Source organism: Camelus ferus, chromosome 15 (assembly GCF_009834535.1).
Source record: "Camelus ferus isolate YT-003-E chromosome 15, BCGSAC_Cfer_1.0, whole genome shotgun sequence".
Classification (NCBI taxonomy): Eukaryota; Metazoa; Chordata; class Mammalia; order Artiodactyla; family Camelidae; genus Camelus; species Camelus ferus.
The window spans coordinates 34,251,829-34,276,276 of NC_045710.1; the positions used below are offsets into that span (position 1 = coordinate 34,251,829).

The window sequence follows — 24,448 nt, forward strand, 5'->3', positions numbered from 1 at the left end:
CCTAATTACCAACCCCCACCCCAAAAAAAAGCAAAAAAAAAGATTAAGTGTCTGCCAGAAAATTTTAAATTATACCCGTGGCTTGTATCGCATTTCTCCTGGACACATGGTGGCGGCAACTCCCCAGACTGTCATCCTTCCCACTTCTCTTGACAGGAGTTTGCTTTTGAATTGCAGCTCCCTTCTCCTGGTGCTCATTCATGGGTTGATGCCTCTCATCCCCAGGTAGCAGTTACTCTGTTCATGCTCCCTGAAATCAATGATGCAAGGCCACAGATCTGTGATTTAGTCCTAGTGTTGCCAATGATGGGTAGCAGAGTATGCCCCCCCAACATATGCTACTTTGGCATAGAGATTATTGAGGTCAAGGCAACTGAGAAAAAGCAGATACAAGAAAAAAATCTGCGCTCCTACTATTTGCCTAAAAGCAGAACATTAATTTGTAGAGGTGTCCCCTTCCCTACCCTACTAGGAAGAACAGAAGTTAATCACAGAGGATGACTTTGGACCTTTATCTTCCTGGATATGGCACCAGAAGAACCAACATAATAAACTTTACTAACTAGCCCTTATCTTCTGTCAGTTTCCCCACGTATTTGCTTTCCCCAAATTTGCCATGCCTAGAAACTCAGTCTTTTTCCTTTGTCTTGTCACTTCTCTATAAATGTATGTTCTTTCATTAAGATGCAACCTAAGCCCAGTTCTAACCACCTCATTGAGTTACTCATCACTGAGTTTTCTCTCGAGTGATGTGCGCTGCATGTGCTAATAAGTTGCTCATTTCCTCTTGCGAATCTGTCTTTTGTCGGTCTAATTTTCAAAGCCACAGCCAATAAACCTAAGATGGATAGATTAAAAAGAATATTTCCTCCCTGACATCACTGACTTCCTGTGGGACCAGGGCAAATCCCTTAACCTCCCTGAATGACACAGCCTAAGTGAGATCAACGCAGAAGTCTCTTCCAGCTCTATTTGAGGATATAGGAAGAAAAAGAGGTTTTTATTATATTGTTATTACTTGATAACTTTGTAGACTTTGTTTAGAAGAGCAACCCCAGCAGATACACCAGGCCTGACCCTCTCACCACATTCCAGAATTATGACTTCTAATTTTGCTGCATTTTGTCCAAAAAAAGTAGTTCCTGCCACCATCATTCCTTCTCTCTCTGTCAACACTAATTCAGCCAACTTATATTGAGTGTCTAATATGTGCCAGGCACTGGAATACAAAGATGAGGACACTCTGGTCTGCTTGAGCACTCATCCATCCTTGAGACATGACCCATCCATCCACAGACAAGTATAATCCAAGGTGGACAATTTAGTGAGTGACCTGGGGGATGGAAAGGTTTCCTGGAGGAAGGCCACTGGTGCTGTGTCTTATGGGGTATGTGGGTAGGTGGGTAGGTGGGTAGGTGGGAGTCAGGCAGCTGAAGAGATGTGGGAGAGGGAGGGCATTCCAAGTGGTGGGAACAGCTTGAGCAAACACACAGAAGCAAGGCACAGCTTGGTGTGGGATGGCATTACAAATCATTTAGTGGTTGGAGCTTAAAATTCAGTAGTGGAAGAGGAAGCTGGAGAGGTGGGGGGAGGCTCCACCCCAGGGCAGCACTAAGGATTCTTCGGGCATCTAAGTCTCATTCCTGGTTCATTTTCCCGGTTTCCTCCCCTCCGTTTTCCTGGTTTAGTAAAGGCGCTAATTCCTGTTTGCAGGCTCTTTTTGGACTCCAGCTTCCTTCCTCTCACTGAATCCCATCCCCACCCCCTTATACCATCACCAGTGATTGACCTGTAGGTTCTTGAATGCTGGAATCTTCCATGGCGAGCTAGGAAATCAGTTCTGAGTAGGCAGGAACTGTCCCCTGCTCTGAGATTTGGAGCAGGGAGCATGCATTCTGTTCTGGTGGCTCCATTTGTTGCTTCCTCTGGACTTGTAAGTTATTCCAGCAAACCCCAGCTGTTCTGCAGTGAAATGTTCCAAATAATTAGTAGTTCTGCAGGAATTACCTTTTAAAAATGCATGTGCCTTTAAAAGATTGTTTATTGTGGTTTTGACTGCCTTTTGTAGCTGGTTTTCTCCCCAAGTAGGACCTATGTGCAATTTTAGATAAAAATAGAAAGGAAATTATGATTCCATAACCATAAGGCTAGTTTTAGCAATACACCTACCAGAGAATCTCAGCCTCCCTGCAGCACACCTTGCCTGGGTGCAGAGAGCAAAGGCACTGGATTCCAGCTGGGTTTAGGCAGGATCCTCATAGGATTCTTGAAGGGGGCCTTTTCAGGCCTGAGATATGTTCCACTGCTTGGAAAAGTAGAGCTGTGGACAGATCTGCTGATGTTCAAAGTGTGAGACAGATGGGGTGTGACTAGCATAACCATTCAGACATGATCAGTCCATAATCATTCCATTTTCTGTACCAATCTGCCTCCCTTCTGTTTCCTCTTACCTGAGACACTGTTGTGGCCACTGCCAAGGCCTCAGTATGTCCAGAAACCACAAAATCATCAATATTCACAGAAACAGGCTGATGGTTTCCCACCCTCCTTTGGTAGTTTCCCATGACAGCAAAGGAGAGGACACCAGAGCCATTCTCAATACCCATAGATTGACCTTCAGTTTTCTTCTTATATTGTCATTATTATTTCCTTTGCTCAGGAGAAAGGAAAGGGCCTACTATGCATGGTAGGCCCTCTGTATCACAGGTTCCAAATCTGTGGATTCAACCAAGCGTGGATCAAAAATATTCAAGAAAAAAAATTCCAAAATTTTCCAAAAAGCAAAACTTGAATTTGCTGCACAATGACAACTATTTATATAACATTTACATTGTATTAAGTATTATAAGTAATCAGGAATAATTTAAAGTATATGGAAGGATGTGTGTCAGTTATATGCAAGTAATATGCCATTTTATATGAGACTTGAGCATAAGGGATTATGGTTTCAGAGGGGGTCCTGGAATGAAACCCCTATGGATACTGAGGGATGACTGCTCTGAATTGTGTCCTCCTCCAAATTCATATGTTGAAGCCTTCCTTACCCCACAATGTAATTGTACTAGGATGAGAGCCTTTACAAGGAAAATTTCAATGTCCTAAGGATGGGCTCTATACCAACTGGGCTTGCATCCTTATAAGAAGAGGAAGAGGCATCAGGGTGCTCTCTCTCCACCATGTGAGGACCCAGCAAGAAGGCCTCCAGATGCAAGCCAGGAGGAGCGTTCTCACTGGGATCTGAATCGGCAGCACCTTGATCTCAGACTTCCCAGCCTCCACAACTGTGAGAAAATCAATTTCTGTTGTTTAAGCCACCCAGTCTATGGTGTTTTGTTATGGCAGCCCGAGTGTACTAATCCAGAGCCATTCAGCCATTTATTCTCCATTGATTGAGCATCTTTTATGAAGGCAGTAGGAGTCCAGCCTTGCAGTTGACAGATCTAGGTTAAGTCCTGTCGGGGAGGAAAAAACCTTTTTCTCTACCCTCCTAGGTTCTGTAGCTAGAGCCCTGGAAATCAAACTGAAAAAAGACAATTTAGCAAGAGAAAAACATTGTTTATTAATATATGCAGCGTGCATATACACGGGAGAAACTCGATAATGAGTGACTCAAAGGGATGGTTAGAACTTGGGGCTTAACATAGCATCTTAGCAAAGAACAATTCATTTGTAGAGAAGTGATAAGACAAAAGAAAAGGAGTTTAGGCTTTTGGGGGTGGCAAACTGTGAGAAGGTAAGTATATCGGAGAAAATGAACAGAAGAAGAGGGCTACTTTAGTAAGGTTTGTCATGTAGATTCCTCTTGATGCCATGTCTGTCCTGGTAAGAGCCTAGAGTCCAAGAGTCATCCTCCTCTTCCTGCCATGGGAGAGGGAGACACCTTTATAAATGAAAATTAATGTCCTGCTCTTAGCCAGATGGGGGGCGGCAGATAGCTGTTTTTTTCCCCCTGCACCTGCTGTTTTGTAATTGCCTTCAGCTCAAAACTATTCTTATGCCAAAGTAGCATATTTGGGGCTGGCATATTTCACTCCCCTTCATTCCTGACTCCGCCAGCTAAGTGGCCTTCATCAGCTTACCCAGCCTCTCTAAGCCTCAGAGAGGCTTATAAAATGGGTTCAATAAGAGTATTTTCTTCTTCATAGAGCTGTGGTGAGGATTAAATGAAATATTACACATAAACTTTTTTTTAATATACAAGCGTTTATTTTAATTCCTCCTATGTGAAGGTTCTTATTTTTGGAGAACAGCAAGACATTTTATTATCCACTCTTTCCATTCTTTAAAGGCTTCCACAGGCTTTGGCAAATTCACATTATCCTCATGACATGTTTCAGAGTCACTCCAGGTATGTCAGAGATCCATCATCCACCCATCTCACCCACACTTTGGATCTTCCTGTAATCTTGAAGCCAATAGCACCCTGCAACTTGCATAAACAAATAGGGCAGAGGCTGAGGGGGTGCAGGTCAGCTTCTTCCAAATGGTTGGAGACTTGCATTAAGCATGCAAGCCCCTGGCAGTGTCCGAGTCCAGAGATCTGTCCAAGCTCAGGGGTTAAATTCTTACAGGACTGAAACAGCAAAACACTAGTCACTTCAGGAGTATAATAGTTACCCAAACAGTCACTTTGAAGATATTTTCTGCAGCTTTTTCACTTTGCCTTCATAGAGTGAGTTACAAAATCACTGCCGTACCTGGCAAAGCTGAATATCCCCACACCATCTGTCAAAGAGGCCTGTCCAAAGCCAAAATTCCAGGAGTCTCTTGGGTAAAGATCTATCATTGTTATTCCCACAACACAGAAGGCATCTTCAGGTCCCTTCTTTTTTAAGAACATCAGGGTGGGCACTGCACGAATTGTAGATTTTGTGTGTTATCATTGACTCAAAAGCACCTCACCTCAGAGACAGGAGTTTTACTGTCAAGCCACAGAGAAAAGCTACACAGTAGCCCTTGAGCCATTTAATATGTTCTTCACCAATGATTCTGGTGTTTCCTAGAGATCCAAAGTGCTGTGTGTAAATACTGCCTTTCTCTGGAGAGGGTATCTTTCTGTAAAGATCACTGAAAAACTGTTCACAGCCTTGGAGAGCCTCAGGATGGGAGGTGATCCAGTCTGATTACAAATGCAAAGTAATGGGTCCAAAGAGATCACCGTCTGGCTGGAAGCCTTCGGCCGTCGAATGCTTTTCCACCAGCAGTCTAACTTCTCATACTGTGACGCAAGCGGTCTTTCAGTTGAGAACTGTTTTTAGCGTCTGTTCAGAGAGCTGTACTGTTGGCATCCTTAGGGAGGAAGGCCCCCATTGAGGTTTTTACTTTACAAGGACAGGCATGTCTGGGCCTGGTCGGGAAAATACTGTGCGGGGTGGATTCACCACCCTCCAGGCATCAACTGCAGCCTAGCCGCCTCCCATGGCAGCCCCTGCGTACATGCACATAAACTCTTAGGACAGAATCTAGCATAGTGTGTTATTCTGAGGGGAAGAATGGTGCAGAAGTTAAGAACAGGGACTTTGGAGTCCCATTTCCTGGGCTGGAACCTCAGCTCTGTCACTGTGTAACCTTAGGCAGATTACTTAACCTCTCTGGGCCTCAGTTTCTTCATCTGTAAAATAAAAAATATACTTCATAATGTGTTGCGTTATTTAAAACAAAGAGAGAGAGAAAGGAATGCATGTAAAGCACTTCAAATGAGACCTGGCATACAGAAGCTTTATATAAGTTTTAGCCATTTGCATTATCCTGGTCTCAGGGAAGAGGAAGTAAGCCAGCAGCAGTGACAGGTTGACAGATCCTTTCTGGCTGAGATAGTGGATCAGACAAAGCCCCTGCTGTGAGTCAGGAACCCCGAAAGTGTTCCCACCTGCCAGGCAGGGTGTGACCCTGAGCAATCTCTTTATCTTCCTGGTTTCATTTCCCCTTCTGCAAAATGTGGGGGCTGCAGGAGAGGGTCTCAGAAGGGGGGGGGCTCACATTCAATGACTGGGACAGAAGCAGAGGCAGGGACTAAAATGACAAGTCAGAAATCCAAGATGACCTTTTGGAGCACCCGAAGGTGGACCAGTGAGCAGGAATACTGGTGGCCTGGGGGCAGCCACCCGTTCACACCGCCGGGGAAGGTTGGGTGCTCAGATGAGGGACCTAATTGCTGCTTCGGTTGGAGAGGATGAGAAGCTCCATCCTCTCCCACCACCTCCACTGAACTGCTTGCCAGCGTGCAGCAGTGTGGCTCCAACAACTCCTTTTCCTTGCTCTAACTGTCTAGTTTACTGCAGAAGTGTAAAATATTCATGCTGAGAAAGGCTGGAGGAGCTTCAGTAAACGCTTCCCTGGGGCTTATCTGTGCCAGGGGCTGGGATTCAGGGGGAGAATGAACTACCTCCTCCTCCTGGGAAGCGATGCTGGGAGAAGCAGGACACGGCTCTCTAGAGGACACGATGCCAGAGAGTACCGTGAGCAGTGGTTCCTTAAAGGAGGGGCTTGAGGAAAAGCCAGATGTGGCCCCAGGGAAGGGATGGAGGCCCCTGGTATGAAGGTCTTCTGAGACCACATTTCCATGGTGACTTGGAGGATCCAGGAGATAAGAGGGAGGTCTCAGCTTCCTCTGAAGGGGTTAACCTGCCAGTTGAACCAGAAAGGCGAGGATGAAGTGTCAGGGAGAGCCTTCTTTGCTGGTGGCCCCCCTGGGGAAGGGTCTTGGGCCAAGCCTTCCTAGGAGTAACCCCATGGAATGGAATCCAGTTCATTACTTTTAAAACATGCCAAGGAGAGGGCCAGGGGCTGGATCTAAAACTGAAACTAAAATGCAGTCCCTGCCCTCCCCAGTTAGGCTGAAAACACAGACCCAGACAAACCATTAAAATACAGCTTAGCTCAGTGGTAAAAGACAACAAACCACACCAAACTAAAATGTCCAGCTAGAGAGGACTGAAGTAATAACCCTTGGTGCATCCATACAGAGGAACACCAAGCACCTGTTGAAAAATGAGGCACTGGTTCATGTATTGATCTGCGGAGATGTATGAGGAACATGAAATAGAAAAAGCATTGGATACAATAGTTTGTAGCGGAAAATCCCATCATGGAAAAAGAATGTGCATGTGGCATGTGTGTGTGTGCATGCACATACTTGCCTATGCATACAATATTTCTTAGAAAAGTTCCCAAGAAATTAAATTGGTGATCTGTGGGATGGCACCAGGCTGATGATGGAAGAGGAGAACTATCATTTCTCACCTGTATCCTTTTCCATTGCTTGGATGTTTTAATCATAAACATTGTCTTAGCATGTTTGAGCTGCTATAACAGAACACCCTAGACTGGATGGCTTATAAACAACATTTGGGAGACTGGGAAGTCCAAGATGAAGGCACCAGAAGATTTGATATCTGGTGAGAGTCTGCTTCCCGGTCTACAGATGACTGTCTTCTCCCTGTGTCCTCATATGGCAGAAGGGGGAAGGCAGCCCCCTGGGATCTCTTTTGTTAAGGGCACTAATCCCATTAATGAGGGCTCCACCCTCATGACCTAATTACCTCCCAAAGACCCCACTTCCTAAGTCATCATACTGCAGGTTAGGATTTCAAAATATGAATTTTGAGGGGACACAAACATTCAGCCTATAACACATACATTATTTTAATAATTTAAAAATATTAAAAGATTTTAAAATGTGGTAAATGCACTCACAGAAATATACACGGAGCGTATATTGGGGGTACAGAAATGGGAGGTAGAAGTAGGAAGCTTTAGGAGAATTTTCCTGTGAAATTAAAGGGTTTGGGTAAGAGCTTTTGGTGAGGAAGTTTTGTGGGGTTTTCTTCTATGATGTTGAAGAGTTCGGGCAGGAAATGAAGTTTTAAGAAGTTGAGGGAGGGGATATGGAACAGGTAACCAATCCTATCAAATAAAGGAATTCTTGAAGGCCCCTAAAGCCATGACTAAATGAAAACAACAGATATTTTTAGGAGCATCAAGATGCTGGGTTACAGTTAGAACCTTAGGTCAGGACCTGAAATCCTTGGGCTTTTCACTTTAATCCTTATAACAGCCCTATCTCTAAAGATAGGTAGCATCTTTTTTTTTTTTAAACAGATGAAGAAACTGAGGCACAGAGAGGTTAAGTAATTTGCTGGTGGGTGGTAAACTGAGTACCCCACTCAAATCTGACTGACTTCAAAGCCCATGCTTTTCCCAAAAGCTCTATAGAGATGCATTGGAACCCTCGTCTGACCATATGCATCCACAAATCCCCTGTAAACAGTGACCCAGCCTCTGCTTCACCACCAGCACTTCATATTCAGGCAGAAGTTCTGAAGCACAGAGAATTCTTCCTAATATCTCTTCTGACACCTGTGCTGCTGTCCTTTCCTTTCAGTGGCCTTAGTTCTCCCCTCTGCAGCAGCTGTCCTTCAGTACAAAAGATACCCATTGTAACTTGTCTCTATCTTCTCCAGAACAAACATCTCTACTTCTTTAAACTTTTGATATGATGCAATTTCTAAATGCTTCATCATCCTGGTATCTCATACACAATGTTCAGCATACAACAAAAGATTACTCAACATTCAAAGAAGGAGAAAAATTAGTCAATAAAAATAAACCTCAAGGTGATAGAGATGGTGGAATTATCAGATGTACCAACCAGAAGTCCAACCAGGAGATAGAAAGCATGAAGTAACTTGAACAGAAAATGTTTAAAGAATTCTAAACTATAATAGGAGAATAATTATAAAGGAAAAAAAAATTGGAGTAGGGTTGGGACTCTAAAGAATAACCCAAGACTGAGGGAGAAGGATCAAGGAAGAAACACCTCGGGAGGGAGGTCTCATGAGATTCAGACTTAATTTCAGGCCACTCAAGGGTAAAAAGGTCTCTGAGTTGCCCAGGTCAGAGCTGGTTTACAGTTGGTGCAAAGTAGAAAACACTTACTTCCAGGGTGCAGGTGGGCCAGTGCTGGTGGGGGGTGATACAGAGGGAGTTAAGGCATCAGGAGCCAACTTAGCAGCAGGGCAGTGTCAGGCCTGGGTTGTTTGGTGTCCATGTCTGGAGGGCTGTGGGAAGCAACCACCTGGGGTACAAAGAGGCCAAGGCTAGGAGACGTGTGCACAGGGGAGTCAGGATGCTGGGAGCCACTCATCGGCAGGGCAGCCTCAGGCCTGGGATTCGTATTGTCTAGATCAGGAAGTCTATAGTGACTAGTTACTTGGCTGGAACCAGTCTTGCAAGCTTGTCAAGGGACTGTGCTTCGTATGTGAGGCTGGCAGACATGCTATAAGAGTGAACAAACTAAAACAGAAGCACCGGAACCAGGAAAAAACCTCCTTCCACCTACAAAGTCCCTCCAGCTTCCTCTACTGACAAAAATTAATGTTGTGGTTGCTACAACAGAGAAATACTTAAAGGGTCTGACTCATTATCAGAAAGCAGATCATGAAAGGTTGATTTTTCTCTGAAAGGCAATAAATTGATAACTAGCATAACAGTCAAGGACTTTAAAACAACTATTATGAATATGTTCAAGGATGTAAGGGGAGAGACAAATGCAATGAATAAATAAGTGGGTAATCTCAGTAGAGAAATGGAACTTATAAAAAAGAACCAAATAGAATGAGGCATCAACATGGAGAGTAGTTAATTGATTTTTGACAAAGGATCCAGAGAAATTCAATAGGGTAAGGAAACTTTTTCAACAAATTGTACTGAAACAGCTGGATAAACATATGAGGCAAAAATGAGCTTATTACCACATGCAAAAATTAATTTGGGATAGTTTATGGTCCTAAACAGAGAAGCTTAAAATATAATGCTTCTAGGAAAAATCATAGGAGAAGATCTTTATAATCTTGAGGTAGGCAAAGATTTCTTAGACTGGACTCTGAAAACAGTAACCGTAAAGATTGATAAATTGTACTTCATCAAAATTTAAAGCTTCCCTTCATCAAACAACATCATTAAGAAAATTAAAAGGCAAACCATGGGCTAGGATATGTCTATATCCTACTTTATATTTGTATTTCATGTTCCGCAAAGGATTTGTATCCAGATTATATAAAAATTCACACATAAGTTTTAAAAACACAATAAAAAATAGTGAAAGGACTTGAATAGACACTTCACAAAGAAAGATATACAAATGGCCAATATGCACATGAAAATGTATATGGCATTATTAGTCATCAGAGAAATGTAAATTAAAACCAAATGACATATACCATTTCACACCCACTAGGATGACTAAACTTAAAAGACTGACAGTAATAATTGTTAGCGAAGATGTAGAGCAACTGGAATTCTCATAACTGTTCATGGGAATGTAAAGTGATATAACCATTTTGGAAAACAGTTTGGCTGTTTCTTATAAACATACATCTACTCTATGATCCAATAATTCCACTCCTAGGCATTTACCTAAGATAAATGAAACTATTTATCCAGATCTGTGGCCAGATATTCACAGCTACCTTATTCCTACTAGCCAAAATCTGGAAACAATCAGCTGTCCTCCAACAGGTCTATTTAGGCAAACAAATGATGGTATATTCATCAAATGGAATACTAGTCAACATTAAAAAGGAACACAATAGCAATTCAAGCAACAATATAGATAAATCTCAGAAACAGTAATTGAATGAAAGAAGTTAGAGACAAAAGAGAACATATTGCATGATTCCATTTCTGTGAAATTCAAGAAGAGGCGAAACTAAGGCAGATGATTAAAATCAGATCAGTAATTACCTGGAGGGGGTGGTCATAGACTCACCTCAAAGGGGCAGGGAATCACTTTGTAGGGTGATGGTGAAGTTCTGTACCTTGATTGGGGTGGTGATGACATGGGATTATTCATTAGACAAAACTCAATAAACTGTATTTCAAATGTCCATTTTATTTGTAAATTATACTTGAATAAATTTGATTTTATAAAGATTTATTGAGCACCTACTAGATGCCAGGTTTGTGAACTGTGAAGAAAGCATGGACAAAGAAGAAGTAGTTGAAGATACACAAGAAAAGGAATAACAGGGTCTTCAAGGAAGTGAGAAGGAGGGAGACTCCGTACCCAGTCAGCTGTGGTCAACATGGTGAACATGGAGACACGAGAATGGGGGCAATGGAAGGAGAAGCTGGTGAGAAGCAGGTGGAAGGACTATCAGGCCATGCCATGGACCCAGCTGAGCCTGGAAATCTCAAATCTCTGATCTCCCCAAGGGTAGGATTTCTCCAACATTGCTCAGTAACCTACTGGAAGGGGCAGGGAGAGGGTACAAATTTGGGGGTGTTTAGAGCATGTGGCACGGAAGGAAAAAATGATGAGTTGAAGGCATTGACAAGTAGTTGAAATGATACACGGGGGCTAACCTGGGCGGGGAAGGAAGTGAAGCCAGGAGGGGACCAGAGAGAGAAAATGAAGGCTTGAGGGGCAAATGAAGCAGGTGAGGGTGCTGGAGGCAGAAGGTCACGGTCAGGCTGTATTTAGAGCTGCCGATATCTGGTCTACTCCTCTCCCTCTTACAGACAAAACACAATTTCTCTGGCACCCTTCATTTCAGTGAATTCCACACATTTATCAAAAGCTTATTATATAGTAATCCAAACTGTCTTGGAAAGGAGAGGCTGAGTAGGTTGTCTCCACTTAGTAATAGACATTTTCTCACGAGGCTGTATTCGTACAGTGCTTGATCTGCCCAACTCGGTGGCAAACTTGACACTGCATTTTAAATGGAGAACGTAAATATCTATCCAGCATTAAAGTTCTCATAACCTTTAGCCAGCAACTTCACTTCTAAGAACTTAACTCTTCCTTGTGTGCCTGGACATGCGGGCAACAACTTCTGTACAAGGCTATTTGTTTTAATGCCATTGATAATGCCATTTGCAACTGTAGGAGGAATAACATTACCAGGAGGCTGGTTAAATGGATGATAGTACTTCCATGCAATAAAGTACCATTGCATCCATTTCAAGAAAAAGAAGCTCCTTTAGGTATTGATGTGAATGGTTATTGTTTAATATGTTGCAGTGAAAATAAGATCCCGAGCAGTGTGTATGGTGTTTTATCATTTGTGTAAAAATAAAAAACACATGTGCACTGAGAAACTGGGCACTGGGCACCCCTGGGGCAGGTCTGCACACAGGGATGGGAAGAGGACTTACTTTTTACTGTACACACCTTGTACCTTTTTGATTTTGTATTATTTTACCCTTAGAATTTTGAGGGAATAAGAGAGAAAGAGAGAAAAGTAGAGAGAAATTGAGAGACTGGAAGAGAGAGAAGGAGGTCACTTGTTAGTGTCTGGAGGACGGGGGGATCCTCAGCCTAAGAATGAAGCCCTAATGATGGCGTTTTAAGACTTGAACCCCCAGTATCCCTCAGTAATCACTGTGCTGCTGACCTTGCAAGCACCTCCTGGAGCTGTGGGAAGACATGTACCCAGCTCTAAACCACTGCACTTCAGGAGGCTGCCCTCTGGAAATGGAATTCACAAGGGATCTCTGTATAGACATCTCTCCATTACCTGGCTTCCTGGCAACCTCACCTACCCAGAAAGCGGCTAAGAATTAGAACACTCTTTGAATGACTCTGAAGTGTCACCACAGATGTCACTAAAGTTCATGCATTTCTTTGATCCTCACTCAGAGCCCATTTTCCTTTGTGGGGACCCACTCAGGTATAAAGATTATTTTAAACTGAAGACATTTGAGATACAGTAGCTGCAGAAAAAAGCCTCTTTGGAGCTTCCCTTATCTGACTAAAAGGCAGAACGTTTGGAAGTGAAGCTGCCATAAATCCCTTCTTTCGGGAAGCTTCGCTCCCAGGAGAAGGCCAATCACTCTCACCGGATGAGAAATTGCACAAATGAACTTTATCACAAACTGTCAAACCTTCCATTTATTTCCTTAAAAATCCATTTGTTTTCCATAAAAAGCCTCACTTACTCTTCCCATAGAAGCCCTTTCTCCTGTTAAGTTGGTATATAAACCTCTATTTCTAGATGTTTAGTGAACCTCTGCATCTAAATGGTCTCACACTCATATGAATAAAACTTGGGGTTTTATTTTCCCTCCTGTGAATCTGTTGTCAGTTAACTTGCAGGCCTCTGATCACTGGACCTAAACTGGCCAAGGAAAAGTTTTCTCTCTGAACACCTTCCTTGCTGAGTTTTAACCAAGTTTGGTTAACAGGTTTACAAGCCCATAGGGTAAAAAAGACAGCAAATTACAAGAGAGGGATGTTATTTCAGGTAGAAATATCCCTTCAGCTTCATGAAGTGACAGATGACAGCCTAACTGTTGAAGGGAAGACAGAAACATCTGTTAAAAAACAAAAACAAAAACAATAATAACCTCGAAGTGCAGGTCATTTGCCACTTCACACATTGTGCTGTCACGAGGGCATCTGGAGTCGCCTCCCAGCCCAGCCACTGGTGTCTGTAATCAAGGCCCTTGTTTTATTTAGCACAAAGAGCTAAATTCTCATTGGGAGTTTCTGATGGAGAAGACAGACAAGAGTGGTACATGTCAGGGAGATTTCTATATAAACCATTTTAAACCATCTGGGGGTTAAAGGGGTAAACTCCATCACCTAGAAATCTGGGCTTTTACAGAATGACTCATTCCCCCAAGGTGTCACTTCAGATAAATGGGAGAGGAGAGGTAGGTTCAGTGTTTAGAAGTTTATAAAATCACAGAATTCAGCCAAATAGACAAAGGAAGATCAGCAGCAGCTGGCCTCTGTGAGGCTCTTGACGCAGCAGGGGAGGAGTCTGTGCTGCCCAAGAGACAGAGGGGCTCAAAAACAGGGTCCAAATTCCTGCTGTGCAAAAACCTGTAGATAAACACAGTCAGTTAACTCTCTGAGCCTCTGTTTTATCTTCTGTACAATGGGAATAACAACCTCTTAAGTGCCCAGTGTTATTAAATCATTGTGGTGATTTAATTCAACTCAACACATTTTGACAAATATCTGTTGAGAATCTACTGTGTGCCCTGCCTGTTGCTACATAAGCCCTGTAGGAAACAGAAAAGTGAAAAACCTGAGTCTTTAACTTCAAAGAGTTCATAATCTTGCAGGACCAAATTAACTAACACATGGTGTGAGATCGTAGAAAATATACGTTGGTCTCTGTTCCTGATTCCTGACACAGAGCATCTGAAACCCTTGTAATTTCCCGAGTGATGGTGCTGAATTGTGTTCTAATGAGGAGAGTCTGGGTGTGCTCCTACGTGGCTCCTGGGTGAGAGGACCAAGCCATGATTAGAAGCTTAGGATTTTCGGCCCTGCCCCCATTCTGTTGAGAGGGGAGGACTGAAAATGGAGTTAATGATGGATCACGTGGATGTGATGAAGCTGCGGTAGAAATGCCAACTGTATGGGATTTGGAGCACTTCTGGGTTGGTGAACATGTGGAGATTTGGGGAGAGATGAGCCTGGATTGGAGAGGACATGGAAGCTCCACACCTTCTCCTTGCCCTATGCATCTCTTCCATCTGTCTGTTCCTGAGTTAAATTCTTTCATGATAAACCAGTAAGCTAGTAAGTAAAATGTTTCTCTGGGTTCTGTAAGCCGCTCTAACAAATTAATTGAACCCAAGGAGAGGGTTATAGGAACCTCTGATTTATAGCCAGTCAATCAGAAGTACAAGTAACAACCTGGACTTGCAACTGATGTCTGAAGTCTAACCAGAGGGTCGTTGGAACCTCCAATCTATAGCCAGTTAGTCGGAAGGGATAGGGCTGGGGGTGGGGAGAGCAGTCTTGTGGACTGAGCCCTCAGCCTGTGGGATCTGATGCCATCTCTGAGTAGATAGCATTGGAATTGAGTTGATTTATAGGACACCCAGTCGATGTCCCAAGAATTGTTTGTAGATTTTGGGAGAACCTCTGCCCCACCTCCATGCATTGAAAACTGGGTCCCAGAACATACTTTAGAGGGAAAAGTGCTTTAGAAAGGAAACCCACTTCTACAAAAGAAAAATGTTGCTACTTTTTCTGGAAGCTTGGACTTTGTAGTGCCACTCTTACTAAAGGAGCAGTGTCACTTAAAACCAAGTTTAGCAAACTAAGGCTCATGGACTGAGTCCTGCTCACAAGTTGTTTTACAGCTAAAGTCTTAGCGGAACACAGCCATGCCCGCGCATGCTGTCCATGGCTGCTTTCCCACACTAACATCAGAGCTGAGTAGTTGGTACAGAGAGTGTGGCCCAAAGAGCCAAAAACTATTTTCTATCTGGCCCTTTACAGTATGGAAATGAACAAGAGTTAGCCACTATCACTTGTGGTTGGCAGAGACATACAGGCAGGCAGAGGAGTGGGAAAGGTTTATGGCAGAAAAGGTGAAGGCTCAGGGTCCTGGGACTGGAGGCTGCAGACGTGGGGAAGTGGGACAACCTATGCGAATGGTTGAGGGTCCAGACTTGGCTTCCTCTGGTTGGTCCTAATTTGGATGCATGGACAAAATTCAGGGAAACTGTCAGTTATTAATCATATCCTAGCTGTTTGAGGCCAGTTGTCAACCAGGGTTATTTTGGCTTCCTGAGCTGGTTGCTATGTCAGATAGTTGTCTGACTTCCTACAAGTCTGACTTACAGACAGCAAGCTGGCTTCCTAGGCTGGTTACTGTAGATAAAGCATTGGTGTTCTGGGCTGAATGCTGTAGCTTATGGATCAGAGTCCTATTTTTATATAGGGTCTGGCATTGTCTGTTCATATATTCAGTCTCTCAACAAGAGTTTGCTTATTCCAGTGGTGATCATTTTATAATGTATAAAAATATCAAAATATCAAATCACCATGTTGTACACCTGAAACTAATATAATAGTACATGTCAATTATGCTTCAATAAAAATAAAAGTATATGTATACATATGTGTGTGTATATATATACACATATGTATTTTAAGTTTGCTTATTCCAGGATTTAAGGGTAAGTGTTTAAGTGATCAGGTCCTGGACACTTGAGTAAGTTACTTAAGGTCTCTGTGCCTCAGTTTCCTCATCTATAAATTGGGGATCATGACAGTTCTTACCTTGTAGGGTTTTTGAAAAATTAAATCCATATAAAATGCACCCAACAGAGTGCCTCATACATAATGGGTCTCAGTGAATGTTATGCACGGTATTATAATCATCCCACAGAACTTAGAGTTTCTTCAAGGCAAGGTTTGTGGCTTCTGTCCCAATAGACCCAGCTTCCATCAGAGGGTTTGGCACATAGTAGTTGTTCAATAAACACTTGATGAGGAAATGAATGAATCATAAGAAGCCAGGGATGGAGGAAACCTTGGCAGCCCATCTCAGATAGAGGATAATCTCTGTGATTACTAGGCTTGGGGACCCCCATTCCCACCCTGAAATCCAGGCCACAGCCCTGCCCTGAAGCTAAGAGAAGCCTGCTCCCCACTCACACCACCCAGGGAGGGCCAGTGATGGGGTGGTCTCTGACTCTCAATGATACTTTGATTTCACTAAATAATTCAGGTGTTTTCTTAATCACCCAAGGTTTTAAACTGCCTCTCTGTCTTTTGGGAGCCTTCCCATTCCTGCAATTGGTGCTATAGAAGTAGGTGTCAGTATTTACAATCTGACTCAGTAGTTTTCAAAATTCTGATCCTTCAAGTTAACAAGAAACAACAGCCAGGCAACCTAATTCCTCGACCTGCACCTTTGACCTTGACAGAGCCCGCCTTGCAAGGAAGTGGGACCTTGGGATCCAGCAGCTGCTGCAGGATCCTCTCCCAACTTCCAGTCCCTCTGCCTGGGAACAGCACCCTTTCCAAGCCACACCACCCAAGAATCCATCTTTCCTGTCAACCTTTGCAAGGAAGAGATGCAACTCCACCCTCCAAAACCAAGAGACCACTTGGTCCTGCTGATCTATCCTCTTAAAGCCTCTGGAATCAGTCCCCTCCCCCAATAGCCCTTATGTGTTTGCCATATTTCAGACTCTCATAACTCTTCCCTTGAGCTATAGCAATGGCCTTCTAAGTCCAGTCTTCCTCTGCTCCGTCTCAGCCCCTGGTCCAGTGAGATGACCCAAGTCACTTTTCAGTTTGCAACCTCCAAAGACCTTCCATCACCTACAGGTTAAAGTTCAACACCCTTCAAGTGGCATCTGTAACCCTTCACTGAGCTCTCCTGGCCTGCTTTGTCCCTCACCACTCCTGCCTTGCACGTCACTGCCCAGAGTCACTGAAATGTCCAAGATGATAGCCACTGGCTGCGTGCAGCTCTTTAAATTTTAATTAAAATTAAATCAAATTAAAAAATTCAGCTTCTTAGTTGCACTATCCACATTTCAAGTACTTAATAACTAGAGGCTATGAAATGGACAACATAGAGATAGAACATTCCCATCAACACAAAGTTTTAATGGACTCTTCTAGAAAAACCCAAGGATTTGTGTTTCTCTGCACACATCATGCTCTGTTAACCTGCCAGGTCTTTGCTCATGCCTCTGCCCGAACACCCACCCTCCCCACTTTCCACTTGGGTGATTATTCAAGGGTTAGTTAGGGGTCATATCTAAGAAGCTTTGTTTGAAGCCCTAGGCTAGGGTGAGTGCTGGGCTTCTGAGTTCTAATAACTCCTCATGTTAGCTAATGTTTATCTGACTGCTTACCATTTGCTGATACATCTATCTTCTCCTTGAAACTGTGAGTTCCTTTAGGGCAAAAACCATGTCTTCATGGGCCCAGCATCTCCAGTGCCCGGCACAAAGCAGATGTTCATTACTGTTGGCTAAGCTCATCCGAATGGAACTCAATTGTACGTGACCACAGGGCGGGACTTAGCTGTGTGTCAGTGAAGATCCTCAGGTAGAGAGAAACTAGTCAAGAGGAAAGAGGACTTAACGGTTCAGTAACTGGGAAGTTCAGGGGTGGTTCTTGTTCCCTGCATGACCGGCTCCAGGGGCTCAGAGCATGTTATCAGCGCCCTGGCCCCCTCGCCATCGCTCAGCTGTGTTGATTACCCTCTCCAGGCAAGATAACCACTGGTGGTAGCCTTGGTTCTAAATATTCCCAATTTTGTAATCTCCAGGAAGAATGAAATTCTCTCTCCCAGCATCTATCTAGTGGTCTCCAGTAAGATGCTGTTTGGCCTTGCTTGGGTTGTATGCCTTCGTGAATGAATCACGGTGACTTGGAGTAGTTGCTGGGCTCTATCATGTGTTTGTTCCTAGGGTGGGGGTGGGATGGAGTACCAGTTCATCATGATTGACAGCTCCCCAGGTGACTTGGAAAAGGAAAGAATCAGCTGAAGGACCCAGAAGAGTGGGCTGGAAAAATGCTGGGAGTCAGGAAGGTCCCCACCCCCTCCGGAGCTGAACTGCTTGCCTCCTGCTGCCCATTACACCCACCCCATGTAGACCAGAGCCTCAGGGGAGTGCGGCCACCTTCAGGTCTCAAGCCACCAGTCAGCAGCCAGCAAGGGGTCTTGAGTTTAGGTTTCTCTGGCCTGGAAATACATAGTTGATGGAGCTTCTAAGGACTCTGGCCCTATTCTGGAAAGATCCCTTGTACAATTCACCAGCTCTGGTCAGGACCCCACAAGCTGCTACAACCTCCCTGCCTCCCACTTAAAATATTAAGTTATAATTTGCATACAGTAAAATTCACCCTTTTTAGTGTATCGTGTCATGAATTTCGACTGCAATTGTCTACCACAATCAAGATATGGAAGACTTCCATCAGCCACGAAAAAATTCCTTGACTCTTTGTGGTCAACCTTTCCGCCATCCTAGTCCCTGGCAATCACTGCTCTGTTTTCTGTCCCTATAATTTTGTCTTTTTCCAAAAGTCATATAAATGGAAGCATATAATATTTAGACTTGAGTCTGGCTTCCTTCACTTAAGCTCAGGGCAACTGAGATACATCCATGCTGTCCTGTACACCAAGAGTTCATTCCTTTTTATTGCTTAATTTCATTGTCTGGATGCATGCACCACTTTTCATTAATCATGCTTTACTTCAGGGACACTTGGGTCATTTCTAGTTTTTGACAATTATGAATAAAGCTACTATTAACAGATTTTCAGTTCTCTTGGGTAAATACCTAGGAGTGCGTTTTTTAGGTTGAATAGTAAGTGTTTAATTTTATACAAAAAACTGCCAAACTGTCTTCTGAAGAGACAGTATCATTTTCTATTTCTACTAGCAACGTTAAGAGCACTCCACTTTACATCCTCGCCAGAACTTGGGTTTGTTAGGTTTTTTATTTTAACCATTCTAATAAGTGTGTAGTGGATCTCATTGTGGTTTAAGTTTGCATTTCCCTAATGACGAATTACGTTGAACATTTTTGCATGTGCTTTTTTACAATCTATATATCATCTTGGGGGAATTGTCTGTTCAAATATTTTACCCATTTTTTTTTAATGCTGGGTTGATTTTTTTTTTTTTTTTTTTTTTTTTTGAGAGCAGAACTGTCCTCTTAAGGGGAAGACAGTATTTTAATAGGCTCCATGTGATAGGAAAACAGGTATTGCTGTTGAGGAGGTGGGGGATGAATCTCTGAATTCAGGGGCTTCTCTTGAGCAAGAGGGGAAAAGTGGCATGAACCCCTCAGCCCTCTGCCTTTGGCTTTGATGCCTTCTCTTGTGGGTTCTGGCTTGAGGGCATGCGGAGAACTTGTGCTTTCCCACTGTTCTCTGGTTTTTCCCTTTTTGATGGAGGTGGTTTCTTCATCTTCTCCGGGGATTAGCTGTGGGGTAGCTGTTGCTTCTCTTAAGGTGGTTCTTGAACTTCCTAGAGCTGGTTCAGGAGTTTTTCTGCGGGGATGGAGACGAGGGGCTGGGGAAGGCACTCCACCACCGCTGTCTGCAGGAGCCCTTAGTGCCATGTCTTTCTCCTTTAGGGGAGCGTAGAGTAGCCAGAACTGGATAGCATTCAAGGAGTCTGTTTGCAGGATTTGAGAAAGGAGCTCCAGGATCAGCAACTCCTGATCCTGCAAGATGAATGAATGTCTAGATTCCTCCATCTCTGCTCAAAGCGTTGTTTTTTTAGGCCCTGGTGGGAGTGGTGGCGGGCCGTGGCCCGGGGGAAGCAGGGATCAGCCTCCCAGTGTCTGCTGAGTACTTTGGCCCCTGCTCCTGCCGTGGCTCCTCCTTCTGCTCCTTGTTCTTCAGCTCACTCTCCTTGGTGAGGGTGGCCATGCAGGAAGCCAGGTCTTTCAACTCCTTCTTTCAGGCCTCTGGGAGGAGGGGACAAGAGCTGGCCGACTGATATCTGGGGCCCTCCTCCCTGCCCTCCCTGTGGCCCTGGGTGTTGGGAGTGCTGTTGGTGGAAAAGCCTCCTCTATTTTTTTTTTTTATTATTGAGTTTTGTGGGTTCTTTATATATTCTGGATTCAAGTCCTTTATCAGATATATGTTTTGCAAACATTCTCTTCTAGTTTGTGGCTTGTCTTTTCATTTTTTAAGTCTTTTGGATAGCAGAAGTTCTTAATTTTGAAGAAACCCAAGTTATTAATTTTTGCTTTTATGCTTTAAGTGTCATATCTAAGAAATCTCAGCCTAAGCCAAAGCCACAGTGTTTTATTCTATAAGTTTTAGAATTTTGACATTTGTATCTATGATCTGAGTTCATTTTTTATAGGGTATGGAGTATAAATAGAGGTTCTTTTTTTTTTTTTGCATGTGGATATCTAGTTATTCCAACACCATTCCTTGAAAAGCCTTTCTCCATTGAATTATCCCTGCATCTTTGCCAAAGATCAATTGATCAAATATACATGGACCTATTCCTGGACTCTATTCTGTCGCACTGATATATGTCTCTCTCCTCTACCGCACTATCTTGACGACTGCAGCTTATGGTAAATCTAGAAATCAGGTAGTGTGAGTTCTCCACTGCTGTTCTTTTTCAACATTGTTTTGGCTAGTCTAGTTCTTTTGCCTTTCCATATAAATTTTAGAATCAGCTTGCAGACTCCACTTTTCTCTGAGGAGCCCATACGCTTGCAGGGGTTGCCTGATCAGGATCCACACCACCGTTCATGATATATAAGGGTAAGGGCAAGACTCTGGAACCAGACTGTTCGGACTCAAATCCTAACTCCAGTTCCTACTAGAACTTGGGAAAGTTACTTGACATCCCTGTGCCGCCGTTTCCTCTTCTGTAAAATGAAGAAAATGGCAAATACCTATTTTATAGGATTTTTATGAGGACTGCAATAACACATGGAAAAGAAAACAGTACCTGGCACATGGTAAACCCTTGATAAGTGTTGGCTCTTGTTTTCTCTTTATTTATCTCCATCTTTCCTCCTTCTGTCCACACTCCCACTAACATCCCACAACCGCTGAATTACTGATTTTTCTTCCAAGGACATTTCTCAGGCTTGTAAGCCACTTAAAAGCCAGCTCATGACATTGCCCTGGCTCTCCTCCTATTCGATATACAGATAGTATTTGTTGTTTCACTTTAGCTGTTCCCTCTCATTATGACGTTTATAGAAAATCTGCTTTGTGAGCCATATGACTTTGGCTGCTAGTAAAAGGCCGAGCTGAGCTCTGCCTACTGTGTCCCTGAGGTTGAAGGCCAAGCCCTGTCATGATCCCCACGACTGCTGGTAGGCGAGGCCCGTGCCTCTCTTACTGGACTGGTTCCATTCTTCCTCCATCAGCCTGGCATCTCCCAGGGGCAGGGACTTGATCCATAGGATTCCATCAGAGACCCCTCAACAGCAGAATCTACTTCCTCCAGAGGACCAGGAGTTGCGTGAGAGTCAAGTCCCAGGGTCTCTGATCTGCCAGGGATCCCCCAGAGGTATTCTTAACTCTCCCAGTGCAATGGGATCACTGAAGTCTGGGGGCTATATCTACTCCAATGCAGAACACTTTTTTCCTAAATATTTTAATGATTTTTACCATCCTAGTTCTGAAATGGATTGCTTTTTCACTACCTTCTTTAAAGGAAGTCACTGGGTATCATTTAACGTTTCCTGTTTAATTCAAAGCTAGAACCATGTTCGCCAATGGCTACACAGCGATGTCATGACTGGGGCCATTTAAGGCACAGAGGCTGTTTCCACCCTGCCCTAATGTCTCCCAGACCTTCCTACAGGTTAAGTGCATGGGCTTCCTCGTCTGTCAGCACTTAACTGTTTCAGGGTCTATCCCTTTGGTTGTCTAAACCAAGAAATGAACCTGAACAGTAACAATATTGCATTATTAACGGCAAGAACAACAAGAAAGAGAAAAGCAGCCCCTGGGAGTCCCTGGGAGCTGCGAGCTGGCGAGGCACCCGGAGCTGGGATGTGGCGTTCCACTGTTGAACAGGAAGGCTCCCACACACCATCAGCACTCAATGAGATCACTTTGGGAGCCAAATCAGAGCATGATAGTGTTGAGGCTCAGGGCAGGCCACCCCAAATGTGCCTCAGTGGCATACTGATTATTTTGAATTAGTTATTTAAGAAACAGCCAATTTAAGAGGGAGATCCTGACCCTCCTCTCTGTCTCCCTAGAAGCAGGAAATAAACCTCTCATGTGAAAGGTGCCTTCCCTGCATGTGGTGGTGGAATGACACCCTTTATCTAGAGAGAGAGGGATTTAGAGCCAAGAAGCCTTGTATCAACAAGCCTTGTCACTTCTTTAACTTACTACCCAAGCCCTAACTCTGTTTAGATCCTTCACTAATTAAGAACCCCAAACCTAAGTTTGTTCGTCCTGTCAATTCCTTACAACTTTATTGTTTCTTTGTCTAAAAAGTATAAAAGCTGCCTGCTTTGGCCACTTCTTAGGTCCCATTTCTATGAAACGTCCACACAGATGAATTTTAATGTGTTTCTTTGTCTCCTGCTAGTCTGTCTTATGTCAATTTTATTATTAGTCCAGTCACAAGAACTCAAGAAGGGGAGAAGAGGGTAACGTCCCCCTCCCCAACAATAATGTGGACTGTTATCATGTCTGAATGTAGAGCAAACACGAACACTGTCCAAACCACAAAAATGACCAAACATCCCTTCTACTTGTCTAATACGAGTGACCGCTGCCTTTCTAGCGATTACAGCTGTGGTCTCACTTCATGCCCCCTGTCTTCTAGGTAAGAAATACTAAGGTTCCCAATGATAAAATTACCTCCACTTTCTGATACTATTCAATTCAGAGCAATGCCCTGCTTCTTGGAACACTCCTCAAAATCACCTAACACAAGCTCCAATCCTTAATAAGCCCTTAGGATATAGTTCTGCAAGACTGCTTTAATTCAAAGAGGAGGCTCCCAGTGGAATTAAGGAATGACAGTAGGGCCCTTGGGAAGTTTTCTGTGTCCCTCAGATCCCAAACCTTTGTTGAAACCTGGTTATGCTTAAAATGTGGGTGAAGAGTAATCCGTGAATCTCTAGGACATTTTGGATTAAGACAAAATCCAGTTAGGAACATAACATCCCCCTCTTGCCCACCCACCCCGCCCCACTCCTGATTATCCTGAGAGGGATGAGCTCAGTTCAACTGCATTAAAGAGAAGAAAAAAAAAATTTAACCGCTGAAAAAATTATTAGTAGAACAATGTCTGCCAACAGAGATTGCTTCAATAATGGAGCCCAAAATAGAGTGAACAAATAAAGCTGTTGAGACGTCTGTGGGTTTAGTTTCGGCAAGCGTTCCCCGCTATTTAGAAGACATACAAATCATCTTTGCAACAACCAAGGAGCATTTTATTTCCGAAAGGGACGGATTTCTTGTTTAACCCATTTCATTTCCTTTATGAAACAGGAAGCAAACGCCTCACTCTTCTGGAAGGTGGTAGCATATAAAAACACATCTAAGTGTGAAAGTGAGGCTATTCAGTCCACCACAGTTAAAAGTTTGAAATTTGGGCTAATGTTTTAAATGCGAGAAAAGATTTGCTTCACCTCAGTCTCTTGCAGCCAAGATTCTTTGAAAGGAAGGATTTGGGGACCGTAAGCAGAACAGGAGTTTGTGTTTTATCTCAAGTTGGAGATGGGGGCAGGAGAGCAAGTCAGGACCCAGGGCAGGGGGTGCTGGCCCTCCTTCTCTGACTTTCTCAGGAACCCAGTGGGTCAGGCAGCAACCCCAGACTGGAAGCCCATGGTAATTTTCCATTCTCCTGTAGACTACATTTCCAGTTGCTCTGCCTCTACAATGCCCTGTATCTGTCTACTAGCAGGAGGAAATAATTATTTTCTCCAACATGGCAGTGTTTTCTTTTTCATTCCTTATGGAGCTGCCATTAAGTCATGGGGTTCTCTGGGGAAATCACTTTAATCTCTTTGGGGGTGACTTACAAGTCCCTAAAGGTGATTCAAGTACAACCAGGCAATATTTCACTACTGAATCAGAGAATGAGCTGTTAGAAAAACTCATTTGCTAATTCACTTGACCATCTCTCTCTCTGGAGGTGGCCCTTCACTGAATGGCCTCCTGCCACAGCCTGCTCCCCTCCGGCCGCCTTCTGAACAGCTGCGTCCCCCGCTTGTG

General features: G+C 43.6%; 2 pseudogenes; both read right to left on the reverse strand.

Moving 5' to 3' along the window:
• Positions 1-4,019: 4,019 nt before the first annotated feature.
• LOC102513099 lies at positions 4,020-7,258 on the reverse strand (annotated as a pseudogene).
• A 12,152-nt stretch (positions 7,259-19,410) lies between these two features.
• Positions 19,411-24,448, reverse strand: part of LOC102518529 — a 31,530-nt pseudogene continuing 26,492 nt past the window's right edge.